This window comes from Gallinula chloropus, assembly GCF_964237585.1.
Source record: "Gallinula chloropus genome assembly, chromosome: 1".
Taxonomy (NCBI): domain Eukaryota; kingdom Metazoa; phylum Chordata; class Aves; order Gruiformes; family Rallidae; genus Gallinula; species Gallinula chloropus.
In genome coordinates, this window is record NC_140085.1 from 89,740,620 (window position 1) to 89,755,503 (window position 14,884).

At 49.4% G+C, this 14,884-nt stretch overlaps 1 protein-coding gene across 2 annotated transcripts in view; it reads left to right on the top strand.

Moving 5' to 3' along the window:
* LSAMP (limbic system associated membrane protein) overlaps positions 1–14,884 on the top strand; it is a gene marked incomplete at both ends in the record, with an annotated part of 312,320 nt that overhangs the window by 847 nt on the left and 296,589 nt on the right. The window lies entirely within an intron of this gene.

Here is a 14,884-nt window from a genome sequence, read left to right on the forward strand (position 1 = left end):
ACGGGTGTGTGCTGTGCCTGCGGGTCCGAGTGGTTGTGGTGAGGGTGTCTTTGCACATGAAGCCTTGTCGTCTGGCAGCGTTGAGTGTTGTATTTCTGTATTCACCATGTAGGTTTCCTAAAGGTGGTTCTGGGACTTCTTGGGCTTTCGGTTAGGAGCGTCCCAAATACCTGAAACAGAGTCATCTTTTTCCTTTGGGTTTCTTTTTTCAAATTCTGCCTTGCTCAACTTGCCTGCAGTAACTTCCCTTCAGAACATTCTGTGCGTGTGAGTGTGCGCACACGCTGTGTATTATGGCTATAAACTACTGGACGTAATTTAAAATAAGTCTGTAATCTGTATGAGGAGCTGATAGTGCACAAACCCTGAAGCATCAAGGGAGCAATTCCCTAGCAAAGCTAACAGCAGCAGCAAAGTTTTCTTCCTCTTTCTCCGAAATAAATCCTGCTAGGTGTCACCAAATGGTCTGCTACATGATCCCCTGTGTCCTGCATCCCTCCTATTTAATGACAGAGGGGTATGTGGGTTGGCAAGATGGGATCAGGGAAGAAGGATGCTAGAAGAGGGATGTGTGTTTATGCGTATCACTTCTCTCAGCTCCCGTGTGCTGGGTTGTTTTGATCCTGGAATATCCGTTCAGCAGCTTCCATTCCCCAGCTCTCCAGACTTGTTAACTTGTATGTAAGATTTATCCACACGGAGTAATAGGATTTACAGAGTAATTCATCTGCCTTGCATAGGCGATGGAAGAGGTATAGATGCGACACGGTAAACACCTAACAAGGGGTGTTGCCCCTGACTCCCGGCTTCTCTCGTCTGCCTTCCAATCGCTAGCAATTCATATATCCCATTAACCCTTTGCTAGCGGGACTGTCGGCTGACTTACCCCGTTTTTAAAGGCAAATCACTTCCATCGGTCATTTATTTTGGAGGGGCTGCTCAGGCAGATGTTTGCTGGCATATGCTTGGTCCATACAGCAGCAGACAAGTCATTAAGCTCACTTGTCCAGACAGGGGTCACTGGATTTTCTTTTCCCACTTAACCTTGGAGCTTTTGAGTTTATCTAGATGCTGTGTGCTAAAGCTGCATTTGCAGCAGAGCGAGCTGAGTGGATGGTGGAGATGGTGCCTGCATGTGCTGCGTGTAAAGCGTTCATCAGCAAGCTCAAGGGGGCTGCATGGGAGAGTGGTTTCGGTGATTGTGGCCTGCCAGTGTTTTCAGGCACTAAAATAAAGCACCTGAGTGAGGTGATCCAGCTGTGTCAGCCAGATGTGTGCCAAGTGAGACAGTTTGCCAGAGCAGCACGCCACTGGGCTGTGTAACTGCCTGTCCTGAGCAATACTGTGTTCCTGGCAGGCTGCGTTTCTGTCAGAAGTGATGGTGGCCGGTGCACGGGCTTTACCTCCCTTAGCTGCCTTCCTAAGCTCTTTAAGTACATCTGGCCAGTTTCCTAGGATGGGTGGTTGTCTCCTCTCCCTTTCTCATGGACCAGCCCCAGGTTCCTGGGATGTTTTGGTCCCTCCTTCAGAGGAGAGGCGGAAGCCAGGCTGTGCTGGGAGGCAGGGCTGTCACTCAAGGCTGTAAGGGGCGAGATTCTCTTCTGTCCCGTACATACACTTTGGATCCCGCAGGATGACATTTGTCACCCTTGGTTTTAAAGCTAGGGTTGGTTTGCTAGCTTTCCCCTCACTGTTTTCCTCACCTCTCCAAAACATAAGTCACTTTAAGACACTCTTGTGTTTGAGAAGCTCCCAACATATCACTCTCCTAGCCTCTAGATCCACTAGTAACAGCACAAGGGGAAGAGCTGGATGGGGAAAAAAACATGAGATGGTCTCTAGGAGCTGTGCTTAGAGCAGATCTTTACCTCCACAGAGAGATAGGTAAGAGATTTTTATACAGAGATCATATCACCTGTCTTTGCTATGCAGTGACTTGGGAGGGAGGAGGGAGCGTGCAGCTGCAGTTTATGAGTGCCCAGTAGCTCCATCCTGAAGCTTGAAGGGAAATGAAAATGTAGGAGGGGGAAAATAATGATGTGCCATTGGTGAGAATTAAAGGCAAGGCACATAGTGATAATACAGCTAAAACCATTCCAATTCTGTAAATTGTGGTGCAAATTATTTAGCAAAGCACAGAGGACAGGGCATTCTGAATGATTCTTCTCCTTTGGGGCCTTAAACGTTTGTATATAGTGTTACACTTGTAGGTGGAAGAATGGGTGGGTGGACTGTGCTGCAAAGTGGAGAAAAATAGTTTATTATGAGCCCTAATGTTCCTGAAGGAAGCCACTTCTCTGGAGCTTCATCTACAGCTTGTTACTCAGAATAGAATTATTCCGGGAAGTTTGGATATGACTTTTTAAAGCTGTGGCATTTAAAATATCCCCTTGCTATGGACTTTGGAAAAAAAGTGTTCCTAACTCTATACTGGCTCATCTGCTAAATGACCTGGCAGCAGATTTGATTCATTTGTTGGCCTTGCTGAAGGTTGATGACTTTTAGTGAGTATTTGGCATAGGGAAGTTGGGGAATTGCAGCAAGAGAGAATAAAAATAGCATGTGATAGACTATCCACAGGGAAAAGGGTAATGATCCTCTCCTTAGAGCAAGGCTGAAAAGGGAGGGGAGGGGTCTGAGAGCCGCAACAGATGAGAAGGGCTCAGCAGAGCTTCTGGTGTTTGGCCAGCTACCACCAAGACAGGACAGCAAGTTGTTTCAAAGATGACACTGTGTATCAGAGGGTCTGGCACGCTTCCTACAGTTTAATTTTTTAACTTTGTCTTCAGCAAGTGAGGAAGGTCACCGAACCTTATTTTGAGTATTGAGAGGGAACTGTGCGATGCAGTTCCTGCCAATGTTTTGCTTGGCAGATCACAGTCATGAGGCTATCGGGTTTTGTAAGCAACTTCCCTCCCCCAAACACACAAAATATCCCTCCCAACTAAGCAAAATGGGAGAGGAAAAACAAACTTCAACCCTAAATCTACCTTCTGATTACCTGCCTCCAGCATCTGCTTCCACCTTACCTGCTCTGGGAGTGTTGGGTGAGCAAAGGCAGGGACCCCATGCTTTGTTACACACCTTCACCTTAGGGAGGGGGATAAGGGACAGGAGGACTGATGTTGGCTGAGCAGGTGTGTGCAGTAGCAAAGGGCATCTGCTGCAAACTGGGGAGGGAAGGAACTGTGCTTCTGTGTTGTGTTTGGCCATTAGGGTGGGTTAGAATCAAAACAGCGATGGAGCCCATGCTGTGGGATTGGGTACCTCTCCCTCATGTTGGGGGGAAAAAAAAATCCACGCTCTCAGGAACCATCCCAGCAGCTCACCCCAAAGGGTCTCTAAAGCTCTATTCTGGGGGTGTCAGTGGGGCTTGAAGGTTGTCCAGGGCCAATTTGGCCTTTAATGGCTTCTGAAGTGGAACTCATCACTAGCTGGAAGCAAAATGGGTCACATTCCCGTTCCCATCAGCTCCAGTATACCAGTACATACCCACCAAAGCCCAAGGGTGCTACCTGAGATGCCATGTTTATCTTTGGGGCACATTCCTGGGCACTGCTAATAAAGAGGTACAAGTGACTCATACAGGGCTTCAGCTGCTGAGCACTGCTCAGATGATGCTCAGCCCTCTGGAGAACTGGGATATTGCCAAGGCCAGAATTTGGCTCATTGTTCTTGAGTTTTTCCAAGCATCAACTTCTCATCAAGAATTAAATCAATCTGATGCTGAAGCGCTGATGAAAACCAACGTTTAACCGATTGTGCAATTTCCATTTTCAGCAGTTACTTTTAAATAACACAAAGTTTCAGGTTGATAGTGCGTTTAGGAACTTATATCCTAATGGGTGCATAGTATCTTTGAGTTACATGTATCAAAGGATGGGCTAGAATCAAATTACCAGCAGTAACCATAGCGCTGTTGGTGTAATCCTGCAATATAAGCAATTCACGCAGGCTCTTGTTCCCGGCCTCCCAGTATTTTGCTGATACTCTACATGAGGAGCTGTGCTAGAGGACAAAGACACCTCAGGCAAAGCAGCAACGCAGCATCACAACAAAGTTTATGCCCTATACAGTCATTTTAAAAGAAAAGTAAAAGCTGTTCAGATTACACTTGTAATTAGCATAGAATTTATAACAGGGAGCACTGAGCTGAGCCCTTTGCTAGAAATGAGAATAGGCATGTTCAAAGGTATAATGCTACATAATAATACAGTCTTGGCAGTAAAATTGTAACCTTGATTATTAGGAGTATTGTTGTGGCACTTAAAGGCCACCACTAAGTTGAGGCACCCTTTGTATTAAGTGCCACGTGAGCACAGATTAAGAGAGAACCCCTTTTCCACAGGGCGTGCAGGCTATTAGCTGGGATGGGCAGGCGCCGGGCGGGGGGTGGGCTGGAGGCACCCGGAGGTGAGGGGACTCGCCCAGGGTTGCACAGCAGGGCTCGGGCGCACCCAGCCTTGTGACCTATCCATTAGCTTGGGGTTGCCTTTCGGCTCAGCCACGCAACCACCCAGCAAACATGACAAATGAGGTTTCCCTCGTACATCCTCGTCTGCCTTGGTATTGACTACAAGTCCCAAATTATCTTCTTCTCCAGTATACACAAAGCCTTCATTATCTAGTTGATCTCCAGTGGTCCCTTCCATGGACTAGATGCTCTCCAGAGGTCCCTTCCAACCCCTATCATTCTGTGATTATCCAACCTAGCGTATGCGTGTTGAGAGAGGGTATGTAGGGATCTGTGAAAAAAGGGGCTGTGCTCTGCCTAAAAAAAAAACAAACCCCAAAACCAAACAACGTAGAAATGTAGTAACAGATGATGTTGCAAAACTTCCAGCTCCAGCAGCAGATGGTGCCATTATATGAAGGCACACATGCGTACGCGGGTATGTGAGTGTGTGTGTGATCACACAGGGTAAAGGAAGTTGCCTGGTGTGTCTGGTCAGGGGCATCCCCTCCCTGTACACCCACAGTGCCTGTGCGTGGCGTGCCCAGGAGGGAGCGCGGCCTTCGCGATGCCGCGTCTCCTGCAAAGCGGGACTAACCCATCGCAAGCAAAGGTGGAATGGAAATCAGAGAAGGAAAGGTTCTTTCTTTGGTGAAATTATGTATGTTTAGTAACACTGTATGTATAATTTGCATTCAGAAAGATGGAGGAGGAGAGACAGTATCAGACTGTATGGCTTTAACCTCCTCCCCTGAGTCTACACAGGCACTTCAGTTTGCAGTGAGGTACCATATGTTTTCCTACTTAGTTGGCATTAAAATTTATATAGTAGTACATGTTACCTGGAGTGCCTCAGAGTCAGTACCTCTTCCCCTGCGCTCCCCCCCTCAGCGGGTCATGAGGAAAGACCCAGTCTTAAAATAGCTCACAGTTACTGGAATTCGCTATCTATAAGTTTTCAAAATATATGTTGTGCATATGTGCCCTTTATATCCAGGCCCACAGGCATCTGATTCTAAGGGAGCTGCGGGGGCCACAGCTCACCGCTGACGCAGCGGCAGGGCTTCAGCAGGCTCGCTGTGAGGCTGAATATAGCCATTTGCACTGAAGGAACCTAGTTTTGTTGTCCATCAAAATTCACTCGGGCTTGTGTGAACTCGTGCTCTGCTGGAGTAAGTGCAATGGAGGGCACAAAGGTGAAGTCAGGAATTTACTGAGTTTTCTTTTACTCTTCTCTCACTGAAGAAGAAACGAATGTGATTTTCAGCTGAGTCTGACACCAAAGCATTTGCTTCAGGCTTCAGGCACATCTAACCTGTCTGGTTTTATGGTAAGTAATGGGAACTAATAACGATGAGCTTCACCTCTGCCTAGAAAACAGCTATTTCAAAAAAATAAAAGTCTGAACAGCCAACCTCCCCCATGCGTGTGTGTGTGTGTGTGTGTGTGTGTGTGTTTCTGCAGAGTTTTATTAGGAGCAACTTGGTTGTGTGGGAGAGACCGGCTGTGACCCCGGGAGCACTTTCTCTCACTGCACTCAGCCCCATGCAAAGAGAGGAGAAGCAGCCCTGCTGCAGCATCATTGATCTCGCTGGGGCTGGGCTGCTTTGGTCAGAGCTAATGGGATGGAGTTGAGCCTGCTCGGATTGGGTTGGAGTTCAACAGATGATTTGCAATAGCGTGTCAGCATGGGGTTTGGGGTGGGCGGGCTTGCATGTGTCTCCCTAACTCCCATCTGAAAACAGAAGGTGTTTTCCAGTGTGTAGTTGTGCAACTGTTCATATACTCTGCAAAGTTCTGAGTGTTGTGTAAGTGGGAGGCAGCACTGCCTGATGGACAAGGGTAACGGGCTGCTTGCTTGGAGATCTTCGTGGCTTTCCCTGACTCCTGGGCTTTGGCAACCACCTCTAACACTGGCAGTGTGTCCTTTGTTTTGTTGTGCCTCAGTTGCTAGAGATGTTAAGGAAAAAAGCAGTGAGCAGACAGAATATTGCCTCTTCTGGGGCCTGGTGGTTAACTCTGCCATAGATCTGGCCAATACTGTCCCTTGCCAGTAGCAACTTGAACCACTTTCACCACTGAAACTTGCATTTCAGTGAAAGGGGAAGCAGTGAAATCTTGGGAAGAGCAGGGAGGTGCTTCCACTGCACACGATGGGGTCATGGGAGAGAGGTTTCTCATCTCAAGTGAGATGGGTTCCTGGAAGAGCACTGGATTTACAAGGGGGGGGGGAAAGACTGAGAGAGCTACAGCTCCCCCAGCACCAACCCCAGCGCTGTGCATTTGCAAAATGAAATTGGGTGGTCATGCAGCTGCTCAGCTGTCACTAGTAGTGACACTGTCCCCCTCCTCAAGGATAGCAGGGTGACTGTGTTGGAGATGCTCTGCTGCCATTGCCCCCAACTCAGTGGGACTTGGTGTATCAGTGACAGCTGTGTCTCATTGGGAGTAGTGATGATGTAGGAACCCAGGGATACTCTGAGCAGGCCACCTGACAGTACCTGTATGGCAGCTACCTCAGCACTCTGCTTTCTCATTCCCTCCACCCCAAGCTGGTTGTCCACCCTGACACAAGGCTGGGCAAGGGAGATCATGGCTTGGAGCTTGCATGTCCATTCACTTTTCAAGCCTCACTGTGCAAACAAAACCTATGTTGAAATCCACTGGTAGGCAGCATCCATGACTTTGAATAGTAAATACAAATCTCTCCTGCTCCCTCTGTGTGTGTGTGTGTGTGTGTGTGTGTGTGTGTGTCTCTGTTATTAAGCTGACAGGCACTTAGCCAATTATCCAGTCGTCGTCTCAGCTGTATTTATGGAGGAAGAAGAGACAACGCGCACAGCTCTTGTCTTCAGGGCTTCAGCTGAGTCTCCCTTGTGTGCTGCAGCATTTTCCCTTGTGTGAGCTGCCTGGGATGCTCAGGGAAAGCAGTGAAAGGGATGAGTTGAAGAGATGAAGGGGGAAGGGGAGAAGAGGAAGAGGGTCTGCTCCCCCAGACCAGGTGCCTTTCAGAGCTGCCATCATTTGCTGTTGTTTTTGTGTTTAAGTTTGGCAGAGTGCACATGCCTTTGTTGCATAAGGTGGTGGGGGTAGATGGGGAACACAATGGCTGTGAGTACTTGCAAAGTCGTTTTGGCTGTGACAGGGCCAAGAGTCAGGAACTACACAGCAGCAGACTGTCAATCTGTGCCTTAAAGCAAGGGGGGCACAGGGATTTGGGGACATAGAGGGAATCTGTGACTTGGAGCCAAGAGGCACCCCTAGTGATCCCTGATGCGGTATTGCACCTAGAACATAGAGCCTGTGCTGGCTCAAGTGTTTACTGCAAACAGCAAAATTTAGGCAAATAGCGCTGAAGTGTTCTGTGAATATTTTCCTGAATGTTAAAAATGAATTCACTTTGGCTGCAGCTGTGCTTCCTTTGTGTGTGTGCATGTGCATCTTTTTTTCTCTCCCCCTTGTGAATAATGTGAGTAGATGAGTTTTCCTTGCCCTGGCGTTCACGGACAGAACATTTTAAACAGGTTCATAGCTGAGCAAACAAGGCTTTAGCTGCAACTTCTGCAGCTGGAAGTCCCTGGCTGGTACAGATTTGCAGGCATGTGGCCCTTTCTCCCCGTCCCGCTTCCCCCACAAGACACTAACTTTGTGTGTACACCTGTGGTGTTCTTGATATATATTTATATAGGATGCTGCTTGGGGAGCACTGGATGTGGTTCTTACAACCCCTCATCAGAGCCCAGGCATAAAAGCAGTCGAACAAGTGAGACGTGGATCTGATCGCAGCTTGAGCCACAATAATTTATGTGCATGTGACAAGAGAAAATTACCTTTAAACTCTGCACCCAACCAATCAATCTTCCAGCAGCCTGTTTTTGCTAGGAAAGGTGCCTCAGGCCAAGCCTATCAAGCTCAGAAAAAGAAAGGTTAAAATGTTCTAACATCATTATCTCTTTCTCTTCCTTTGGAGGAGAGGATCCACAGTGACAAAGCTTAGCTGACTCCTTCACTGTGAGCCCTAATTCCCACCCAGAGCCCAGATTCCAAATGGGAATCAGCAGAAATTTGTCCACAGTCAGGCCCCATGTTCATCTTGTCAGGGAACAGAAAGGAGAGCATGTGACAGAAGGGGCCGGGCGTAAGCAAGCCTGCCGCAATTGGAAAATGCTCCTAAGGGGAGAGGAAGACCACCAGTACAAGGCAGCAACCTTGCTGAGTGCTGCAGGTAGCACGAGGATGTTAGGAAACCCCCATCTGTTCTGGGGTGTCCTTTGAACTTGGAAGAAAAGTGGGATTCAGGGGCTGATTACTCCCTGAAAAATTATTGTCCTCTCTCTGCCAAACGCAATATAATATGATCTGTACTCTCCCTGCCTGCAGCTATAGAGCAGGGAGCCTGTGCCAGCTGAGGCGGTTGTTTATTGGGGCTTCCTGGGGGAAGGGGTATTTAAGCCCCTCTCCTCATATGATCAGGGACATGTGTGAGCCATGATTTAGTGGAACCTGTTTGTCCCTTCAGAACTGGCAGATTTATTAGCAGTCCCCTCGAGTCAAAGGACAGGGGAGGTTTTAAGCTGGTGGAAGAAGATGGGGAGGGACTGCTGCAGCCTGCTCTCCGCTTTTTCCCATCGCTGCCCCCTTAGCCTTCAGTGTGCTGGTTAAATAGGGATGGTCCTTCCACAGCCCCCTGCCATTTCTCAGGCAGACTCTGTCCCCTGCCTCTGGCTCTGCCTCTTATCAGGGCTCTCATTCCTAGAAGCAGGGTGAGGGCATTGGAGCCCCACTGCTTACTGGGCACCCAGGCCCCTCTCCCCTGCCACGGGTACATCAACCACTTTCTCTTTGCTGAGCAAACCTGATGGGACCTCACGACCCCAGCACCCAAAACCAGCCCCAGCAGATCACTCTTCCTTTTAAGTAACCCTTGTTGGGAGCACTGGCTAACTTTCCTTAGCCAGTCACTGCTGTCACCCCCCAGTTACCCTGTGCCACCGGGCATCAGGGCAGCTGCCAGCCCTGTGGAAAGGCAACTGGGGCTGGAGCAGACATGGGGGAGCAGTCTGCTCCCCAGAGACCTTGGAGATGCACGCATCTGCAGAGTTGCTGGCACACACCCACACAGGCATATTTGTGTTTCTTGGATTACGCCGCTGTTTAATTGAAATCAGGCCTGGCTGTGGTGGGACTGAGATGGGAGTGCTGGCTGTGTGCTCAGGCAGGCCTTACGTGGGTGCCTTGTGAATAGCTGATTTCGGGTCCTGTGACCCACGGACCTCATGACAAGAAGCAAACGCAGTCTCTTTGTAGTGACTTTCCCCATCAACAATGGCAGTTGTCTGAAACGGGTCAACTTGATGATGGGGCGTATGGATAGGGGCAGGTTTTGGGTATCACTGGCCTTATGTTTATCAAAAAAACCCCAAATAGACAACAAAAACCCCAACCATGACAGAAAGCATAAAGCAGTATGCATAGTCAGGTTGCCTTTCTTGTCCATATGCTACATGAGGCAGCCATAGTTTTGGGCAGTAAGTGGTTCAGGGCAGTACATGGGGGCAGTACCCCTTCAGATGTGGGCAGGGATAATAGGAGATCCCATCCTAATGAGAAACATAAAAATAGTTACCTCCTTAAGCAGCTAGACCCACTCCTTAAGGCCTGTTGTTACACCTACTGCTGAGAGTTGGAGTGTGCCCAAAGCCTTCGAGTTGTGCACATGCTGTACTCATCTGCCTTCCCTCCACTGCCATCCTTGGCTGTCTCTTGGCAGCAGGGAAAGGGGAGAGTGTGTTTGCAGAGATTTGTCCACTGAGAGAGAAAGGATGGGTAAGTTCATCAGACAGAGAGATGAAATCTCTCTCTGCAGTCTTCCCTCTTGCGAATCGCACCCAGCTCCCTCGGCTTGGCACACTTCCCCATCCAGCCTGCCACCTTGCTCAATGAAGTTGTCTGTCACATCTCTTCCTTGCTTTCTCCATCTCACCCCTCCCTTCTTGCTGTCTGTCTCTCAACCCATCTCCTCCTCATCCTTCACCCTTCCCCAGCACACGGCCTTAGTTCTGTACTGAGTGCACCCCCTTCTCCCTCCTCCTTTTCTTTCTCTCTCTTTGCTTAACTCTGATCTCCTTTGAATTCCTTTGCCTTCTGAACCTGGGAGCAAGAACGGAGGGATGAGGGAAAAGCAGAGAAATGTGGAGGAGCACCATAGTGACTGCAGTGCCCTGGCTCTTCTGCTGTAGATGATAGAGCAGAGTCTGAGCTGTCTTTCTTGGGCATGGCCACTCAATCAGGGCTTTCTTTGTATTCAGCCTGGGCCTGCAGAGTATTCCCAGTGTATTTCTTTTCTGTTCGTACACAGAATCCCCAGTGCTTCTTTGTCCTGAGAGCTTATAGGAGGGGCTAGTAAGAAGTGGGGGCTGCATCACCAGTAAAGCTCTGTCTTCCTACTAGGAATGTAATTGGGTGCCAGTTGCATCCAGAGTTCTGCTTCTCCCGCTTGTAGTTGCAGACCAAGTTGTAAGAAGAGTGGAAGGAGAACCCATTCATTGATGAGGTGGTTGACAGGCAAGACCTGAGGCTGCAGGCTGGTGCAAAAGCCACTTTGCTTCTCTCAGCAGAGGAACATACCGTGGTGCTTCCTTGGTGTGCTGTGGTTCTGCTGCTGGAGGTTGGAAGTGGGCAGCTGAGGGCTTCCCCTCCCAGCTCTGTTGTAGCTCACTCCTGGCTGAGAAGCTTGATAATCCTACATGATGCTGATGTGGGGTGACACTGATCGGTGCTGGGGTGCAGACCTGAGATTTTCTTGTGCAGGTGGCAAAGAAGGCAGATGCATTTAAAAGATGGTGGTGTAACCTTATGGAAAGTCCTTAGTGTTCAAAGTGCCAGGCCTCTCTGGCATTGAAGAGAAGCAGCAGGTCTTTAGCTCATGAGTTGGGATCATTACAGCCAGATTTGTCCATTGCAGGAGAGACTTTCCAGGAACTCTGGAGATAGTCCTATATGTTTGGCATGGAACCATGAGATACTACAGAAACCTAAAGCCAGCTGCTGGTGCTGTAGCAGCGATGTTCCTTGGTGCTGGTCACCCTCAAATATCCTCCTGTGGTACTTCCTTTTTGTGAGACTGGGACTCTGAAGCCTCAGTGAAAACGCACATATCCTGGCTGCTTTTACACCTAAGGGAAACCTGAGATTGGCATCCATAATCAGGAGCAGAAGGTGCTGCAGGCAATCTGTCTCCCTAGCACTGCATTAAACCCATTTTAGTTCTTTCAGCTAAATATCAAATTATCTGTCCACCCACACATCCTCCCCACTGCATCAACTGTGCTTAGCGATGGGCCATCTGTAGGACTTTTACCCGGACAAGGGGGTCCACAGGGGTTCTTGCGTAACACGCTTCATGCGTATTCATTGGCCTTTAGAGTGGCATTTCTTCCCTTCCCATTCTCCTGGCTGGCCTCCAGTCCTGGCTGTGAGTCAGAGGCATGCAGGTCTATCCATTCGAAAAGCCTGTCCCAAGGTGGAGGGACACACACAGCTTTCTTCTTCCTGGAGCTGGGAAGTGGTGCTGAAATGCAAGCCCGGGTGGGTCAAGGGCCTTGGACACAGTCAGATCAATTAGCCTTTTCAATGCCTTTCTTTTCTGCTGGGAGCTCAAAGTGGGAGCAGCATCCCACTCCCAAAGAAGAGAGAAGGAACAGGGGAGGGGGTGGGGGCAGTGAAATTTACAGCATTGTCGTTCAGCGTCTCACTGGATGACACTGTTGTGTTTGGCTCTAGCTGTGCCTCTGTTCCAGGGGTAGTGTTGCCTGCTTCCTGATCACAGAATACATTGAAGTAGAGTCCTGTGTCTATTTGGGGTACTTCATGTTTCTAGGGAGACGTGGACCAGTTGGAGGTGGGCCAGAAGAGAGCAGTGAAGAGAGATCGGAAGTCTAGACAGCACAGTCAGTGAGGAGAGATGGATGGAAATGGGGCTGTTAGGCCTAAAGAAGCAAGGACTACCCATGAGATATGAATAGTGGCGTGCAGGTACATAAGATAGAAAAGAAAGGAATGGTCTCTTCTGCAAGAGTGGCTTAAGATTGCAGCAAGAGAAACAGGCTGAATGTCAGTGAGAACTCTACAGTAAAGATAGCGAAATATTGAATCAGATTCCCTTGGGAGGCTGTGTAGCTCCATCACTGGAGGGTTTTAAAGACCAACTAGACATGTATGAGGAGTGACAGATGCCACAAATGACGAAGTAGAGCTGATCCATCCTTCACAGAGAAGAACAGACTAGATGGTTCCTTCGGGTCTGTTCCACCTCTGCTTCTTGATTCTGTGCAGCCTTCAGGCTTGGAGAATGGCAGAAGCATGGACAGGAACATGGCTGAAAGCTGCAGAGAAGTGCCTCAGCAAGGAGCCAAGTGAGCCTTGCCATGGGGTCCTTACCCATTTCTTCTGCTGCGGCTGCCCTTCTCCGTTCTGTCCCAGGAGCGTGGTGTGCTCCAAGCGGTCTGCAGTCAGTGCTGCTCTACTCCAGGCATGTGACACTCAACCTGTCTGGCAAAGAATAGGAACCAGTGTCAAGGCTATTGCTAAAACTGATTTCCTTTTGGAGGGACTCAGATCTTTTTCTCATTTGCTGCCTTTGGAGGGCCACGGGACCTAGAGGATGTTTTAACCACAAGTGTGGTAGGAAAGGCAGGTTGAAGGCTCAGTGTTTTATTCTGTGAGAGTTTGATGATGTTGCTGAATGTTCACCTCATGAGGCTTAGTCAGCATGTTCTGCTAATGAAATGTCACCTTTCTCTGGTATGACATCACCTTGTGCATTGTGATACGATCCATGAGACTCAGGGTGCCCTGAGGAGGTGGATGTGGTACAGTGTACGAGTGCTGCTGGGGCTTTCCACCACCAGGCAGGTGGCATGGGACATGACACAAAGCAGGGCAGGCAGCAAGCCTTGCAACCACTGCCTGTGGTGCCTTAAGGAACGAATTGGGTGACTTCCAGGGGTGTATGTAGCAACCAGAAAACTAAAGTGCAGTGACATTTCAGGCGAGGGTAGAGAAAGGATGCTTTAGGAGGATGAGGAGGAAGGTAAAAGAGGAAAAGCAATTTGGGGGACAGGAGGAAGAGCGTACAGGGGCCTGCTATAAAGTTTGGATGGATGTGTTTGGTCCTAATCTTTCTCTGGCTGTGGTGGTCCAGGCCATTGCTAACCTGGCCAGGCAAGCTGCCAGAGGCTGTCTCCATTGCTCACCCTTCATCCACTCTCATCCTGTCTCCGACTCATGCTTTCTTGTCAGCATTTCTCTCCTACAGATCGATTCTTCCTTGGCTCATCCCAGTGATTTTAAGCATAGAGAGAAACTTCCTCTTGGCGGTGAGAGATAATCAAGCTGAATATTACCCATCTCTGAAGTGCAGGCAGTTTGTGAGCAGAGCCAAAGTCAATATCTTGGCAGATGTTGCCTTGCATTGATTTATCTTCTTCTGGAGCACGGTGGATGGCCTGAAAGAAGGCAGCACAAGTCACCTGGCCAAGCCCCAAAACATTCACAGGCTACATTAGCTTGCTCGATTTGGTCACAAGAAGCTGCTCTCCTCAGTGTCTGGGGGTGGAAGAGCATTGTGCCAAACTCACAAATCCCTCCTTCGCTCCTGTGTTCACACTGGTGTTACTTCTGGTGCCGAGGCAAATCCTGGGCTCACAGCACCGGCTCTTGGTGGCGAGCTAAGCCAGCCTCATTTACTGGCTTAATGGACCAAGACAATTGCCTGTGCTGCTGCTGGGGCAGGGGAGAGGAGCAGAAGACTGATGCCCCAGCGGGGTCTTGCAGTGTGGTGTCGTTTCCCCCTTGGGGCGATCCTGGGTGGGTCAGAAGGGGGGAAGCAAACAGAGAGAGAACTTCTGTCTGAGCAGGGAGGGAGGGGCAGGAGTTGGGGGAGGGAAGATGGGTAGGGCCCCTTTTCAAGCCAGAGAAATTGTAGCCAGGGGATTGCTGTGTAGGATGGGGTGGGAGAAAGGGAGTCTGCTTGCAGACAGAGGGGCGGTGGTGGAGGCAGGCTGTGAAAGAACCAGCTGCCAGGCAGAAGGACCAGGTCGGTAGTGCTGTTCTCTGTCAGGGTAAACAGACAAAGGTGTCTGATACTACCTGCATAGAGTTACTGTTCCCAGCTCCCCAACATAATGTGCACTCTGGTTTTGAAGACCTTTGAGCTCTCCTTCTGCATCTGGGAGCTCCAGGTTTGGTTCTGTCAGGAAATGGCCTCCAGCAGAGCAGACGGGGGCTTTCCAAAACCACAGCTAAAGGGAAACCATGTGTATGATCTCAAGTAACAGATGACTCGCATGCAAAACCCATCCCTTTTCTCCCAGTCCCCATCCCCTTGCCTCCCCTTCCCAGCCCCTCATCTCCCCAGCCCTGGCTGAGCCC